Raw genomic sequence first — 17,305 nt, forward strand, 5'->3', positions numbered from 1 at the left:
TATCCAAAAAATGATAACCTTCACCTTCTGCATGTCCTGTATCTCCGCCATTATCTTTGGTTTTTATCCAGGAAGGCCTTGCATGCACTGGCGAATCTTGATAAGGCTTTGCCTTCTTGGAATACTGACCTGCTGTCCTTATCAACCACGATATACACTTCTGCAATTATTGCAGTCAGTTTAATTGTCTCTTTGGTGACAATGAGTTTCTTACATGCACCTGTCAAACTCAGTGACTTCTTATACTGTTGTAATACAGTCTTGTGGCGTTTGGTGACCTCATCTGGTGTCATCACTTGGAGAGGGAGCGAGAAAACGAGCGCAGCTCAGGTTGACTTTTATTGACAGCACTTTGATTCTTCCTAAACGTCACATTTGTGTTTTTCCCATACATTGATTTATTTGTGGAGGCCTGCCACAATATCAACATTGACTGTAGAGATGCGCACAGCACATTGATTCTCTCAGCCCCTCCTTGCCTCTCTCTCTCTCCCTTTCACACATTGACAACAGACCCATCTGATCTCCATACACACTCTGAATCAAAACATGATTCCTCATGAGTTTTCATCATGATGCAGAGAAGACTGCAGTCACACATCTACACTTTGGAGAAGTACAGTCACGCCATCTCCACTTACAAATCGATTGCATGTCTACATCACTATGTGCGGTAAAGCATGTGCGCGCAAAAAGGGACTTCATGTTGCATTCAGGTGCACTCCATGAACTCTGAAATCTAATCGCTTGTACAGCAAAGCGCGTGGGACTTCATGGTGCATTCAAGTGCACCTCGTAAACTAAGAAATTTGTGCTTGAATGGCTATGTAGGTTGTATAATAAGGAAAGTTTCTCATTTTCCTTTGTTGAAATATATACATCTGTCATTACTTTCTTTTTCATTCACTACAGCATTTTTTAGTAATCACATAGGAAAGCAAAACCAATCGCCCACTCAGTGCAATAGAGTCTAATCTTCAAAAGTCCATAAAATAATCAAATCACATTGTTAGCAGCAGTTGTTATCAGCAAACTCCAGCATATTCTTGTACAACGAGTTTTTAGGTACCTTTGTGATGATTTTCCATGTTGTTGTACTGCAGCATTTTTAATAATTAGATGCTAAAATCATCACAATATCCCATTCATTTCTGCATTGGCAGATTTTAAAAATTCTATTAAAAAAATCTTTAAAAATTATTATCAGCAACGTGTTCTGTGGACAACACTACTATACAGCAAAATAAAGTCAGTGTCAAAGTAATTAACATTTTGGGTGCTTCAATACAATACAATAATATAAAATATAAAAAATGTAATTATGACAGCTACGTCCCCAATAATAACAGCAAAGGTCACTTTTGCATTTGCTCACTTAATATTACTTTTAATTTAATAAGAAGGTTATGATCATCTACCATCACCAGTCTACTGATATGTTTCTCTCCCCAAAAGAGAGCAGAGTTAGTGTAGGCCCCTAATCTGTTAAATCATACCAATCTCAATGAGAAGCTCAACACTGAATGAACAAAACATTAATAGACACGCTGTTGTGGTATACATCATCCATTTCCAGGATTGTAATTCAGAGTCCTACCATACAATTAAGCTAATTTGAAATGCTAACGCAATCAATCTGTGAGGCCACAAAGTTAATTGTCCACACAGTAACTGTGGAGCATCCAAATCAGGAATGTCAGTTTTGGCTAATTTTGCTTTCGACAGACCAACACCCATTAACTGGTAACTAACCAGTTAATTTTTTAAGAAAAGCTGTTATAGCTTTTGTTTGTTAGAGCTGATCCACCTTTTCCAACAGCTGTTTTTGGAAAAATAATGTTACTTTTTGAATATAACTTACATCATAGTATAGTTACATACTCAGACACTCTCCTACCAGGCTTTTGGAAGCGGTCAAAATTATTTTGTCCGGCGGTTAGCATTTATAAGCCTTCCACTTTGTCTTTTTGAGCTCCTTATCATCTGTCCAAGTAGTATTTGGCAGGTTGACATATTCCATTTCTGCGGTAGAGACGTCAGAAGACGCTTTAGACTCATTTTCACCCATCATGAATTTATTTCCTCCGTGGCAGAAAAACACGTTACACGAGCCTTCAGAAACTCCTGCAGGTTAAACTGGATTAACCAAACACTTTTAGGGCTGACTGACTCTAACAAACTCACTATAAACAGACTTTAAGACACTCGCTAGCCTAGCAACATTAATGCTACAAACAACTCATTATGCAAAACTCCGTGTAGGAGTTGATTTTACACCGGTACTTTATCCATTCAAAAAATAATATTTGAATTATTACAATTACATGTTCTGTTGATGTGAACACGTAATTGTCTAGCTGTTAGTGGTGTGTGAATGCATATTAACCTATAGACCGACATGCGTAACCGGTCAAAAATATTCTCAGCAGTTAACCTAGTAATGGTTAACCATTGACATCCCTAATCTAAATAGGGCCACATGATATTATATGATGAAAAAATAGGTGAGATAAAACATGACCAGAATAATCATTTAGCAATGAATAACAATGAATCTACTGTAAATAAGTTCATGACTGAAGTATGAATGATGTTATTATTTCTGTTTTTATTTAGCTCCAACTACACATATCAACTACAACATATTAACTTGACACTTGTCAAATACCTCTGCCAAATCTCTGTTTTGATCCTTCCCTGCTACTGTTCTTTGACCTCTTGGTCAGTTTCCTCTGTTCAGAGGTGTAGGATAACAAACGAAAAGATTATGATCCCTTGTGGCCTAAAAGTCTGTCTGTGTAGGTGCAAGAGCACATACACACGGACCCAATGACCTCTGACCTAAAGGAATAAGGATGTCAAGGAAACACTGGACAGGACTAAAAACCTAGCCTTCCTCCACCAATCACAGAGAGAAAATGGACAGTTTTTGAAATTAACAACTTGGTTCTTTTTTTCAGATACAAACAGACAGCTCCAACCTGGATAAACTATTCTCTACTCTCTCCCTTCTCTTAAGTCGTAAATTTGAGAGAAGGCACATTCTTTTGAGTTGCTCCCTCTCCTCCTGTCTTCTTTTTTTAATGCACAGTAAGTGTCTGAATTAGTCAGAAAATGCTATAAATGTGTGAAATCTTGACTTCTCTAACCCATGTTGACATTTATTGTGTTTTAGAACTATTAATTAGTTTGAAGTTATGGAAATTCAAACTCTGCTTCAAAATTGGTTAATTATAAGTCACACATATTATTGCATCTGATTTATTTGACATTTACCAGTGTAGCAGCTAATCAAGTGGTATCATGAATATCGAGGATTACAACATTCCCAGTGACAAATAAAGGATACAACCAATTAACTGAAATGTATTTGTTAGTTAAACAAAAACGAAAGTCCTTGTTAGTTTTGTTCTATTGCTCACTTGGCACTTGTATTAAGTGACACTCTACCAGTAAAAAGTCTCAAAAATTCTAATTGTAATATTGGTCAAATATGATTTGTAAAAATAAAATTCAACTGATAAAGATTGTGCTTTTTAAAGCCGATATCCATTAAAACCAAATGTCTGCTGATATATCATGCATCCCTAGTAGAGGTTTGGGGACAGGGGAGGTGTGATGAGCTGGTAGGGAGGGGTGCTGTGGAACAGTAGTGGTTAATTTCTTATTAGATAATAATAAACTTTTCTGATACTGCATGAATGCTATTGTCTAAGGCAAAAACAATAAAAAGCCCATTCAGGGTTTTGTAGGATCTTCTCCTGCAACTTTGTGTTGTGTAGTTGCTATGTTAGTTGTTTTATAATATATAGCCAAACAAATCAAAACATTATAGCTAGAGATGATCTGTAAAAACCTTTTTTATATTATCTATGCAAACAATCTACCTAGTTTGGTGGCCTTTTCCCTTCTGTTGTTGACAATGACACTTGGCTTCTTTGGTGTTTGGTTACCCAAATCGGCTGTGGTTGGTGTAACAGCTTAGGCATCTATAATGTTTTTCCTCAAGAAGTCGCGGTCCTCTCTCAACAATTTGACTTATTTTTTATGTAGTAGGATTTCTTTTTTCATGGTTTGATTGTCTTTTTTCAAATTTTGCAATGATTGCTGCTGCTATTGGTGCTTTTCTTTGACCTGCAATTTTACCACCACTTCCAGGTCTAATTCCAGCACAGGGGAAGTTTCTTTGTCCAACACATAGATTGTAAAAAATATGACATCATCCACTGGTTTGTGGATTGCCGTTTTGAAGCCTCGAGTTCAGAGATTTGACCATCGCCTTCTTGGATTTTTGGCGCCAGAAGTAACCATATTTGGACGAGAGGGTGGAGCTGACCCTAGCACTAGCTGCTAGCTGGGTTAGCACAGTGCATTTACAGTCTATGGTTAACTGTAATAATGTTAAGGCTAATGCAAATTTTTGCTAGCGAAAAAAAACATTGAAACAAAATGTACTTACTGGAAAAACTGCACATCCAACTCCTTAGAGGGTCTTTTAGTACAACCAAATACTAAACAAGACTTTTTTAGCCTACCAAAATGTTACAATTAACTTTCATGAACTGAAAACTGTGAAATAGCGGCAGCTACGCCTGTACTCTGTGAATCTGGGGTTACGCCATGGTTACGTTACTTAATCAACGTTGTCACTGTGATAGGAACTTGTCGATCACAAGGTAGCCATTCCCAAGCATACGCTGCTTTATCATCTATTTTACTTGAAATAGGACCATAATATACAAAATGAACATCATGCTGTATTGAAGAAGACTTGGAACTAGCGATTGAGACCATAAATTCATTAGGAAACAGTTTACTGAGGTAATAAATCAAGAGAGAAGTAGGGTCATTTTCTCATAGACTTCCATCCAATTGGACTTCTTTTTGCAACCAGTGAAGTCACCCACCAATGCAGGTTTAAGGCACTTCTGCATTGGCGTCACTTTTCAGACCAACACTGTTTCTGATTACTGGTGATCAGGGATAACTACAAGAGAAGGAACATGTTTGAGAAAATTGAAATTATTTGTGTAGGATACACTAACAAAAAAACCCACAACATTAAAATATGTGAAAATATGTTATGAGAGTTTTGAGATCATTGTACTACATGTGTACATTGGCCATAAAAGTCCCATAACCTATTTTCACTTATTAGTCACATATGTGGTCACATCCATGTACATGTTCTTCCATGTTGAGGAATCCACAGTCAATATCAACCACAACACTCATACTTGCTCTCATTCTTTTTTACTCTACCAATTAATGTTATGTCAATGCCACATTTTTAAACAAGACACTTTAATTATTAGAGGGAAATGAAGACTGCTCAACAATCTATTGGAATTATTGCTAAAAATAAATGGAAAGTATGAGACATACAATCATATGTGGGCCTATCATCTGCTTGCAAGAGAATAAATAAGCCAATTCCCAAATATTTGAAAAATGTGTTGCACCTCTAATTAGGGCTGGGTGATTCATTTAATATTTGTGATAAACTCAATGTATTTTTGCATGGGATACAACTTCAGACATCGATAATATCACCCTATTGCTCAATAGTCATGTTTCCATCCAAATTTTTAGCAGATTTTAAAGAAATGATTGAAATGTCGCAAAACTAAAATGCAATCAGTGTTTCCCACACATAGGATTTATTTGGGTGGCACATTATTATTTTTCTCCTTTTGAAGTTTGTCAAAGTTACATGCAGTTACAATGAGTGAGACTGTCATTTCTTCACGGAAGCAGAGGAAGAGGTTTCAGTGTCACCTCACAGCCTCACAGCCTTCACATTTCCAGTACTTGGGGAAACAACAATTGTGACTTTTTTTGGTCTTGACAAGCTTCAGCATTTAACTGACACACTGTATTCTGTACTGTACATTTACTACCAGACTAACAACTTACTGCTGACCTTTTCCTCTGCTCTGATCACATTCACCGTCACTTTTCTGCTGCTCGCTCTCACTCAACCACTCACAACGACCATGGATGTATAATAAGAGCTAGATAGGGCGCCACCTGTCAGCCTTGCAGCCAGTTTTTCCCAGTGGTCACTCATGGTATTGCAGGAAAAAATCCCCCTGTGGCCCAAAAAGCATTTTCCCCATAGACCACCATTGTTAAAGAGACATCTGTCAAAGCTGTTGACAGAACATCTTGAACTGCAAACGTCAATTATGACCCTTTCTATTATGAGCTTTTCATCCATGGAGGTTTTATATTTTCAAAACTTTTTCCTTTCAGGCCTGCTGTTTTCGGTTCAGATCATGGTAACTACAGTTGGTAAAGTCATATAGCTCCGGATATCCAGCAACAGCCACCACTTGTTTGTCCTCCATGACTGTTATCCCCACTTGTTGTCATCACCACTGAAGACGGCCCGCCTCATAATTCATCTGATTGGACAATGGGAACAAATGCAAAAGCATCTGGTGCTTCTCCGCTCTGAGTTGAATTTTTTTCAACTTGAGGCATTCAGGGTGCTCTTGCTAAAATGCAAGGCACATAGAGCAAAAAAACGTGAGGTGCTCAGCAACACAAAACCAGAAAGCAAAAAGCTTTGCTCTCATTGAAAACAATTACAGAAAGCCACCCCAGGCTGCTAAAAGGTGCTCTGTCTGATCAGGGCCTAATTGTTTAAAAAAAAAAAAATCCTCTGGATCTGATAAAATCAAACATATTGAATATTATCATAAGTTTAGTCTTGGCTAATGCAAATATTGAAGTTCAATGACATGAATATTGTCAACAACCAATAGGAAGCAGCAAACCAGGTAGTTACTGTAACGGCCAGAAAAACTCCTCATATACCGTTACACACACACGATAGACAGTGAATTAACAATTTGTATTCTGGCTAGCACCTCCAAGACTTGATCTGCATTATGCTGTCAAGTTTTTAAAATGCTGTTGTTAGTTTCCAGTTTCTTTTAGTAGAGAGCTCTGTCCACAGTGAAACACCTGAACACCATAAAACAGCAAAATCTCTTCTTCAGTTGGCAAACTCTTTACCAGATGTTGGCTGCACATCACAGCCAACATCTGGTAAAGAGTGGGACAGACAGCTGGCTGACCAAATCACTATTTCTTGATCGCAACGTCATCTGATAAAATCAACATGAATACAGGTTAATGACAGCAGCTGTGCTGTATCATCAGCTATATCAACAAAAGTTAAAGATGATAGAAAGTTGCCTTTGTCATCTTTGCTGCCTCACAGTTGACTGGAGAGCACCAACTGCAGCTGCCTACTCTGCTGTGTGATAGCCCGTTAACCTCAGTCTCCTCCGGCTCTCTGTGATCATTCTCTTTGTGTTTTAATGCAGCCAAACATACAATACTGTTGTATTTACATGTTTTTCTGTTTCTGTTGTCAGATAACTAAATAGGTATGAAATAGTAATTTAATCATGTCTCATAAACACTACCTGTTAGCCAGCAGTCATTATCAAGCTGCTGCACTGATAAAGTCATTGTTTTATAATTTTGACATCAACTGACAAAATCAGCACAAACCCAGGGTAATGACAAGAGCTCTGCTGTGTATTCAGCTATACTGACTTTTATTATGATCAAAAACAAAGCGAGTTCAATGTGACATAGAGTCCTTCTTAACTTTACTGCCACACAGAGTCGACCCTCACTGGGCTGCTTATTCCATTGTTCTGCAAAAGCGTTTTCCACGTACACATTGAAACACCAAGCCAGGGGTTTTAGGATTTATACACACTGGAAACCATTTTGGAAAATCTCTGTTTTAGTCTGGATGGAGGGCTGGATGTAAATTTGTAGATTTGTTATGTAGCTCTTCGGGAGCCTCTGAAACATGCCCGTGAATATAGATGTTCATTGTGTCACCCCTGCTGGAGCACATTAACAAGCCCCTAAAATCTAAACTACATAATAGATCACTTTATCTTCCAAAATAACCCATATGACTGTAAAAAAAAAATGATTCAAAGGAGTGTTGTCTGATCTGCCACCTGTATGGCTGAGGTTTGGTTAAGTCTGGGCAATTAAATCTACTTGGTTCTGGTTAGGGAAAGATTATGAGATAACCCTTTGAACCCTTGGCCTGCTTTGTTTTCATTCGGGTTTTTTTACAGGCTTATGTCATCTTCATTAGCATTTTCATTTCATCCTAGCAAAGTATGATATATATTATTATTAGAGTAGGTTAAGGCTAAATAGAAGTGCCATCAGTTGGCATGTCACCTGTACTACACAGGTTCAAGCATTTGCATTTTTTTCAGGAATAAGAGCTGACCTTTTACATTTTGGTCACTTTGCCCCATGACAAGTCATCCTGAATTAGCTGCTAGCAGTTTCAGTTTGCACAGTAACCACGGACCAACAGATGACTATCACCGTATTACTCTCAATTATACATTTGATGATTATGAGGAAAGGTCAAAATTTACATAATTTCTTAGCATATTTATCACATCTTGCTCCAATTTCAGTGAGTTACAGCATGACTCCCAGAGGAAGTACTGATTCAAGTACTGATTCAAAGGGTTCTCAGAAACCTCCTTCAAAAGAAGTTTTGTGAAGCTCTAATAACCTCACTGCTGAGAGAGGTCAGTCATTATTCACATGGCCATAACGTAAACTTAGGTTAGTTTTAAGTGTTCCAACAAATGACAGAGGGTGTCCTGGTGAGGACAGTTTCTCTCTGGAATACCTCTCTGTGACCTTATCATTAGCACTTAGACTATTTAAAATATTTATTGTTCTCTTTTATTGATACTTCTCCAGAAAGCAGAAGCACATCAGTTTCTAGATCATTGAAAATGTCTTGAATGATTTATTTCAGAGAATGTGAACCCTGTAGAAGGCTGAAGAGTTAACACACAATAAACCCCTTTCTCTGCTGTGTGGTCTTGTCACATGCTGATCCTAATCTTGGGGGTAACAGTACAACTCTTGTTGAATACCAATCATCTTCTTAGGAGAGCAGTTTTCTTACGCAGTCCTGGTGGATTCCTTCCTCCCCCCACATGTAGCACAGCAAGTATCCAGTCAACAGCTGTTTGATTAAAGTTGCCCTCCTCAGTGTCTCTGTGCTGCTTTGCTAACATCGCTCTGCGTTCTGTTTGTCTTGGCTGGAAAAGCCACACATCTGGCAGCCAGTTTTTATTTTTTCCACCGTTACAATCAGGGCCACTAACCCTCAGGATCTGAGTGCCGCTTTCTCTTTATTATTCATTTCATTCACGTTGCTGTTTAGCCGAGAGGCAGAATGAGGCCCTTCAAAACCAGCCCAGTATAACCCACTATTTTGTCAGCACTTAATTGCACTGGTACATTTGGAGTGCCAGCAAAATGTTTAATGCAAGTAGCTGAACAGGTGTAATTACTGTTCATTTGATGAGTTGTAAGATGATAATCGCTGTTAATGTGTTAATGCACTTCAGAGGAAACCAGCCATCATTAGCATTTTTACCACTGGCTTATTTTGGGCCTCAATATCACCACCACCACATTATCATCATCATTATTATCAACATCATCTGCATCACCACAGTTTCAAGTCAGGGTTAGGTGTGTCTGTTGGAGACACGGCAGTGTGCCACAGCAAATACTGATACACATGCTCTACTGTGTATATGTGACCTGTTACTGTAAATGGTAAATGGACTGTACTTGTATAGAGCCTTTCTAGTCTTCCGACCACTCAAAGCGCTTTTACACTACGAATCACATTCACCCATTCACACACATTCACACACTGAATGGGTACAGGGGCTACCATGCAACCTGCCCATCAGGGGAAATGTAATCATTCACACACTGATGGCACAGCCATCGGGACCCGCTCTACCTCCTGCAATACAGCCGGCCCTGTACAAAGCAAAGCACCTTTAACAAGTTCAGCTTTTGTCAGAGGTTATTTATTCATGTTTGGTACCTGTAGGCATCCACAATCTATTGTATTGTAATTTCAGGTAATTTTTTTTATCAATTATTTTATTAATTTTCACCTTGTATTTAACAGCTAAAAGTGCAGAGAGTCCTTTTTAAAATTCAAGCTGAAACAAACTGACATATGATATTATCTGTAATCCAGTGGTGTAATCTAACAAAGTGCAGTTTTCAGGTACTTTCACTTTACTATTAGCATTTTTCACAGTCCCAGGTTTTATTTATCATTTTGATTGGATGGCACTTCAAGGGGGCAGGCAGCAGCGAGCTTATGAACCAGACACATCCCATACCACTAATAATAACACTACACAGCATGCACAAACTCAACCCAACATCAAACCAAGTTTGATGTTGGGTTGAGTTTGTGCTCAAACACTGATGAGTATCAGTACACCTGAGATACGAGACCTGCCTGTGCATCACATGCACCAAATCAGTTCAACACCCCCATGAATGAGAAAACAAGCTCTCTGTTTCATTGTGAGTATCTGAGCATAACAAAACATTAAAATGCCTATCAACAGAGTACTGCTGTGAAATCACAGTTCATTTGGAAAACCTCAAATAGTGAAACTGCCACGCTGTCTCTTTAAACAGCCTGGTTTGTGTATTCAGTTGTGGCTGAGATGTGTGCTATATTGCCCTCCATTTTTATAGTGAAATACTAAGCCAAATGCACAGGTTACTCCTGGCATAGACTTGTCATTGCTCAACACTACAGAGAAATTGGCCATTCTCTTAATTATAAGTAGCTAATTAATAACCTGTCAATCACACATCAAAGGCGACACACATGAAAGAGACTTGTGGTCAATGATGATTGAGTTGAGGTAAAAAAAAAAGCGAAGTTAACAGTGACTTTTCTAGGAGATGATGGCAAGATCACAGACACAGTTAACACCTTTTCAGTTTCAAATTTACAGCTTTGACTTTCCATTGGCTTTATGCATGAGGGCTATATCAGATATCAGATTTCACAGGTTAGCTTTTCCTCTAGTGTGAAGGCTTGAGACGCTTCCAAACCTGCACCAGGTTCACATGGACAATACAACTGCCCACAAGTGTTCACATGGAATGCCATTTGAAATCTTCCATTGTCTAGGAGTCTTTTGTGTCAGAAAGCACTTTGCTGAAGTCTAAAGAGCATTCTACAGCCTTAAAGTACAGCAGTACAGTACAGCCTAGTTTTTAAAGTCATTGTTTAGTAATGGTTGTATTATCTGTTTCAGTTGATAATACTGAGTTTTAATTAAATGGAAAAGTTTTACATCTACCATTGGGCAATTGTTATACTACCACTCAGAAACCTTGACAACCACATGACAGGTAATTTCTACATTCAGAGTGCCATTATGTCAAATGGATCTCTAAAGACGGGGCTTTTACCAGCTGCTTGTCATTACAAACTTTTCCTCAGCTTAAAGGCCCCAGTTATGAAAACGAAAATAAAAAGGCTGAAATGCTCTGAGTCATTATGTAAAACGGGGATACATCTTAAAGGTGTTAAAGTGTACTTATTGAAATCACCATTTTTCAAGATAAAAGGAAAATTGCTCTCCTTAAACTGGAGTCGAATCGCTTGGTAAAACCTTCATGGCAGCTGCACTTAATTCTGGGTATAAAGCTTTCTCTAGCAACAACTGAAATTCATGTATTCTTAATCATGCCAGGACAAAGCCCATCAAACTGACACCTGCTGCAGAGTAGATTCCTCTGCTGTACTGATGAATGTGTTCACACTGTTGTTTGTTAGTCCAGGAGTCACACGGTTCAACTACTTTGTTATAGAAGCATGGAAATATGGAATGAAATCTATTTCTTTTCTTTCTGCACCCAGTATATAGACAAATCAGTCTTTAGAAAGACCCAAATATGTTGCCTACCATTTTCTACCAAAATCAAGGACTTGTGATACTAGTAACTCTTTTGTAATTTTGTTTAATATGTACCAAATTGGTGATTAAAAAGAATCACTATATTGGAATTAAATGAGAATATCATGTTGTGTCATTTGACGACTGTTCCACATACAGATTGAGCTATACAGACGCAAGCAGTTATCAAGGAACAGTAGCCGTGATGTGCTGATCCAGGAGTAAATGGGGTAAAATTGCTGCTTTTCTTGAGACTTGATGGAAGTCCATGCTAGTAAATGGGACAGTGGCAGAGGCATAACATGAGACACATTGGGGTGTGTCCCCTAAAACTTATGGTTATATACCACTAAGGGCCCTATTTTAATGATTTGAAGCACATGGTCTGAAGCACATGGCGCAAGTGCATTTAGGGTGTGTCCAAATCCACTTTTGCTATTTAACGGGGGAAAAAATGGTCACTGCGCCAGATGCATGGTTCAAGAGGGTTGTCCTTAGTCTCTTAATTAATCATGGGTGTGTTTTCAGCAAAACATGCAATAAACCAATCAGAGTGTCATTTCCCATTCCCTTTAAAAGCCAGGTGCGATTGCACCTTGGCGGATTGCTATCATAATGGCACATTTGCCAAGTGAAGCTTAAGAAGGAATGCTTCTCTGCAGAGAAAACGGATCTGATCGTGTGCAAAGTGAAAGCGCACAAGCACACTGGCTCCTGTTGCTCCTGGACCCTCCCATGATCTGCCCCAGACCACCAGTGTAAGATCCTTTTCATTAATTTGGTGCAAATGTATTTTCATTTGGTTTTTGAGGTTTATTCTTTTAATTACACCTTTGGTTTCTTTAAAATCATTTTGTTCAGTAATGGAGTAACAGGTCAAATCAGCAGAGTTTTAACTGCTGAAAGTATGGAAACCTGATCACTGTAATCTCAAAAATGTTAAAGAATATTTGTTAAATATTGTTCAAAAATTAAATTATTAATTTTAATCATGTAAACACAGTTATCAGGACTTGATCAGCTCTCCAAGGTGCTGATCCTGCTGCTGGCAGCAGCTAGAAGCTGTGCAGATTAATTTCCTTCTTTAGTTTAATCGTTTTCACCTCATTTATTTCCTCATGTGTTCCTCATGTCATCATGTATTAATGCAGCAGGAAAGTCGATCTGTGTCTGATCCATTGTCGTCCATCTGTTTAAATACCTACATGTATTGCTATGATTTGGTCAAATAATTAGACAATTTTATCCGTCATTATTGCGATTAGTTAATTCTGATGAATATTATGACTAAGCATTATGACATGTATTTTTTAAAATATGATGATGTACACAATAATAATCTTTTACATTATAATCCTTTTATTTGTAATCTTTTGCATGTCTGTGCACTGCTGCGCATCCTATGTGTGTAACAAGCAGAGTGTATGTTGTGCACCCGCCTATTTAGGTACATATTACTGTCTTGATAATGTGCCCTTAAAATAACAATGAAACACTGCGTCATTGACTTCAGACCAGGTTTTTGTTGGTCAATCACGCAATCGCTTTCTGCTGCTTCAAAATAGCAATGCGCCAACGATGCGCCTGACTACACCTCATTTTAAGACCAACACGCCCATGGGCGCTCTGATGGACACAAGTGCATTTTCTATTTGAACAACATGCGTGCTGGATGGGAAAATGACAACTGCGTTGACCTTAAACTAACAAAGACACTTGCGTTGCACTTGGCGCTGCTTTGCGCCGCTTTGCGCTGGGTGTAAGATAGGGCCCTAAATGTTTTTGCCAAATAAATTTTAGAAGAAACTGATCAGTGAATGGTCACTGGAAATTGCTTATGCAGTCCAATCCAGGTTGTGCATTCCTGCACTGCACAGCAGTCATAGGCATAGGCGTCTGAGCAATGGAGCAAGTGGAGCAAATGCATCCTCATTATTCAATTAAGGGAAGCAAAATTATGGTGTTGCTACTCCACTTTTTGTCTTCTAAAAATAAAATTATCATACAGTCACTGCTGTCAGGTGATTATATTTAAGCAGCTTATGTCAGTGATCATTTTTCTATTTTCAGCAACTGACGAAAAGAAGATAATAATAAAAAAAAATCACATCTTTGGACCACCCTTTGAGTTGGTTCAGTCCAACCTGTCGCTGATCAATCAAAGCAGACTGACAGCACAGTGACAGACAGACAGAGCAGAGCTTTTCCTCACAGCATTAAAGTGTTTGAATTAACAAACAGCCAAATGTTCAGCTGTGGAAAGCGACTTATTAAGACTTCTACAGACTACTTTGCTTTAGTTTAAGTTTTAGTCAGACTTTGGATGGAATTATTTTTAAATACGAGGATGCATTGCTCTGTGTAATGATCTCTTCTTTCATCCAGCCGCTCTGTGCTGTGCTTTCATTATTATGATTATTCTCTCTAAAAGAGAGACGCAAGTTTACTCTAAGGAGTGGTTTCACAGTAAGGTCTGGTCCTCTACTGAAATGGCCTTTTTAAGTCTTGATGAGCAAAAGTAACAGTTGTGCATTAAAATAGTCCTTGATTTGAGATAATGTAGGTTAAAATAATCTGCTTTTGAAGTTATTTATTCCTGTATAACATTACAACTACATCAGCTGGTGGTGCTAATAGCTCCCACTAGAACCTGTGTGTAAAATAAACAGGTAGAATTGGGATGAGATAGTTGATGTGAGGCCATTTCATTCATCCAAACTGTTTTTACCTTATTGAGTTGTTAGACTTTGAAGATGACCTTGTGAGTATTGAGAATAGCAACCCTCAAGTTTAACGTTGTTTAACCAGGTTTAATTACACAAATCATATGGTGATGTGTTGTAAGACTATTTCATTTATATAAATTATATATTTATTTATGTATTGTTTGTCCTTGTTTAAACTTGAAGATGGCCAAGTATCCTGCAACCTGCTCACATTTTAGGCTAAATAATGATTTTATAAATATAATTTCAATTATGAAATAGTCATTCTTCTAATAATCATTTCTGTCCTGATCCACCCAGTTATATACTGTTCTTGATGCATTCTTAATCCAAGAAGTTAGGTGGTGTAGAAATGCAGGAAATTTGTTTTATTTATTTATTTTTTCTGGGGGAGGAGCCCAGACCCCCCACCCCCACTCTCCAAGTTTTTTTTCCCCCATTTTAAAACATAACCAGGCACCCATGGTCATAGAGAAGTGGTCAGGGAAGGTGGTGTGTGCATGAAGTGCAGAACTTTGACACCAGGGCCCAGGGTTTGCATTTTGTCCTATATGTAGTTTTCTTTTGGCTACAAAAACACAGATCATGGTTTGGTTAAGTAAAGGGAAACATCCTTAACTTAAACTAAGTGCTTTAAGGCATGATTTGTGACATCACAACTAGTTTGGAGCCAATCCTGGTCCAGAATGCATATAAGTGTGATGCAGAAACTTGAAGCCTCCAGTGCACATACACTGAGAATAGATTTTTTCAGTGAAATAGGAGACATCTTGTGTTAAGCAGTTCAATTTTTGAAATCAACAATGTTTACATATTTATTGATTGTGGATTTTTCAATGAGGGAGACGGAGGAGATGATGTTTTCTTCGATGATTTCTTACTGGGTAATAGAACTTTCTTACCTTGCAAGATCACAGAGATTATGATATAATGAGATCATGCGAAATTCCATCTCATCAGGCTTCAAGTTATGTGCAATCAGTGTCTTATGAGGATTTTTGTGTGATCTTGTGATCTTGCAAATCCGGCAACCTCACAAGGTAAGATGGTGATAGACAGATGGTTCATCCAATCACCTGCCAAGTATTTTTTGAAAGTTCTTGCCCTTTTCCAAACAGTTGCCAAGGACGACTTCTCAGAAGGTTATGTGTAACAAACCATCTGGTGCATCAGGTTAGGAACTTTCTGTGGAAAACAAAACCAAACCAAACCCCTTGGACACAAATTATAATTTAAAGCAGAATTTATTCATGTCTTTAAACATTTCTGGAGGGGATCTTTAACCCACTGTCTCTTGTATATTAAGCTACACTCAGCAGCTAGCATGAGGGTGGTAGCCTCACTGATCCATCATGTCTGTTTCTATACGCTTTTCTCAATAACCTTCTAATCAGAGCTGTCTGGACAGGGATGAGGATGCGTCCATCTCTGTCAGATTTCCATCTGTTTTGATGGACAGAAACTTCAAACCCGTTCAACTTTTTCTCTGGGCGATGGATCCATCACCATCTGTTCATCCAAGTAGAGGTGTTTTAAGTTTTTTTGGAGAGAAAAAAAATCTGCCAACGCTGCAACATCAGAGGAAAATGCAGCCTGCACGATCCTGTTGTTTTATACAGAACTCATTAAGGGATTACAAAAACACTTAAAATGAGAAATGCTGAATGTAGGTTGCTGCAGGTCTGTTTTATATTGAATTTATGCTCTAAGTTTAGTTCTGTTGCTTCATATTAGCACTGCAATGTGCATATATTCTTCCTGGTATTGTGCTCTCTTTTATTTCACCAACCTAAACTTCAACTTGATGCAGACTTTACTGGGTAAAATGAATTAAATATGACTGATGGGATTGTTTGTCTCTTTTCTCATCTTATAAAAACTCAGTTTTCTTTTTCCGTGACATTTTGACATGCTGCTCTGATTAATGACAGCGAAGCAAACAAAAAATGCAGATCACCTGCTAAGCTGAACCAGACACATCTCATCTCATTATCAATGTGGTAACTGACAGTTTCAACTGTCATTAAATACATGTCCTTTGAAGTATGATGTCGTGCTGTTGCTTGTTTTCTCTGAAACTTAATAAACCTAATACTATATTTCATAAAAACATCAGAAATTCTTCCAACATTAGTAAAAGTGCCCTTTATTTCAGATGAGGCAGAATACCTCCACTTTAAAATGTCATCATGGAAAATCGCAAAAGATATGACTGAACATGAAAAGGAATCCATGAAGTTTTAACCTCAGGATGTGTGTGTTCTTCTTAGATGTGACACATTTGAATATTGTTTATTTTATTTAAATATATCTATTTAAAAATATACATGTATATTTAATGGATGTAATGTATTAATAGTAGTGAGATACCTATGAGATTCATTAATGCAAAATAAATTAGTTTAATTTGGGGATCGTCCTTGCATGTACGAGACCATGTGCTCTCAGTCTCATAGTGTTTGTGCCCACCATTTTCTACTTCTGGCTGCAACAAGAATGGTGAGACGCTGACTAAGTGAAAATCCATTCCTTGGAAAATATTTGTTTTTTGTAGTAGTACAGTAGTACAGTAGCACAGTACCTCTCTGTCAAATAACGTGCATTCCGTACTACTGACCAAAATATGTGCAACAGTTGTGATAGAAAGTTAAACAAGGCGAATTTTACTCAATTTTCAGTAAAGTTGGAGGTGGGCTAGCTGGCTAGCTAGGTAGCCTCTCCCTCTCTTCTTGCACTGTGTGTAGACAGGCAGGAGGACACAGTTGG

Source organism: Thunnus albacares, chromosome 4 (genome assembly GCF_914725855.1).
Source record: "Thunnus albacares chromosome 4, fThuAlb1.1, whole genome shotgun sequence".
NCBI classification, from domain to species: Eukaryota; Metazoa; Chordata; class Actinopteri; order Scombriformes; family Scombridae; genus Thunnus; species Thunnus albacares.